Here is a 1,393-nt window from a genome sequence, read left to right on the forward strand (position 1 = left end):
GGTGGATTGACAAGCCTGGAGAAGATACCACCTCATTTGTTTAAAAGTTCAAGTCTGAGTTCCTGCCTCTCAGCTATATCAAAACTTCTTTAAAGATAAAGGAAGTATAGGGAGGAGGTTACTCCCCAGCATTCTCAGGTATCCAAAGCATACCTAAGAAGCTGGCAGTCCGTTGCTTATTCTGTTGCCGCCATGCAGTCTAAGCACTTTGGGAGCCAGAACCCAAGTTGTAAGATTACGATCGTCCACCCAACCATGGAAGAATTTGAAGATTTCAGCAAATATATCGTTTACATGGAGTCGCAAAATGCACACCGAGCTGGCGTAGCCAAGGTAATTCCACCGAAAGGATGGAAAGCCAGACAGACGTACGATGGTATCGATGACATCTTAATAGCCGCTCCCCTCCAGCAGGTGACCACTGGGCAGGCAGGTGTGTTTACTCAGCACCACAAAAAGAAGAAAGCCATGACCGTGAGCGAGTATTGCTGCTTAAGACTGAATGACACCGGACTCCATTCTACTCTGATTTTGAGGATCTGGAGCGAAAATATTGGAAAACACGCCCCTATGATTCACCAGTATATGGTGCAGACGTCAGTGGCTCCTTATTCGATGAAAACTCGAAGCAGTGGAACCTTGGACACCTGGGAACCTTTCAGGACCTGCTGGAACAGGAGTACGGAGTGGTCATCGAAGGCGTCAACACCCCCTACCTGTACTTCGGCATGTGGAAGACCGCCTTCGCCTGGCACACAGACGACATGGACCTTTACAGCATCAGCTGCCTGCACTTCGGGGAGCCCAAGACTTGGTACGCGGTGCCCCCGGAGTACGGCCGGCGTCTGGAACACCTGGCCAGGGAGCTTTTCCCGGGCACCTCGCGGGGCTGTGAGGCCTTCCTGTGGCACAAGGTGGCTCTCAACTCGCCCACGGTCCTCAAGGACAACGGCATCCCCTTCAGTCGGGTCACTCAGGAGGCTGGAAAGTTCATGGTGACATTTACCTATGGCTACCACTCTGGCTTCAACTGCGCGGAAGCCATCAATTTTGCCACCCAGTGCTGGATTGTTTATGGCAAAGTGGCCTGGGAATAGGGCTCTGCATGACCTTTGGAAAGATCTTCGTCAGAATAAGGGAGATTTCAGGTGAGCACCCTTAGGATATTAAAAATGGGTGGTTGGGTGGGGACTCTAAAAGGGACCTATAATTACCAGCTGCGAAGGGAGTTGGATGTTACAATAGTAACATTAAGACCAGAGCCCTGTAAGGTACTGAAATTGTGTGTGTGGGTGCGTGTGTGTGTGTGTGTGTGTGTGTGTGTCTTCTGTTTTCCTGAGGCAATGTGGAATGGAGATTTTGTTTTCTTGGAGCAGCAAGGAAATAGGAAGGT

General features: G+C 50.3%; 1 pseudogene; it reads left to right on the forward strand.

Annotated features, from left to right (window-relative positions):
* Positions 1-189: 189 nt before the first annotated feature.
* On the forward strand, positions 190-1,097 carry LOC114890076 (annotated as a pseudogene).
* The last annotated feature ends 296 nt before the right edge of the window (positions 1,098-1,393 follow it).

Source organism: Monodon monoceros, unplaced genomic scaffold (assembly GCF_005190385.1).
Source record: "Monodon monoceros isolate NGI ecotype Baffin Bay Population unplaced genomic scaffold, NGI_Narwhal_1 Contig5220_ctg1, whole genome shotgun sequence".
In the NCBI taxonomy this organism is placed as follows: Eukaryota; Metazoa; Chordata; class Mammalia; order Artiodactyla; family Monodontidae; genus Monodon; species Monodon monoceros.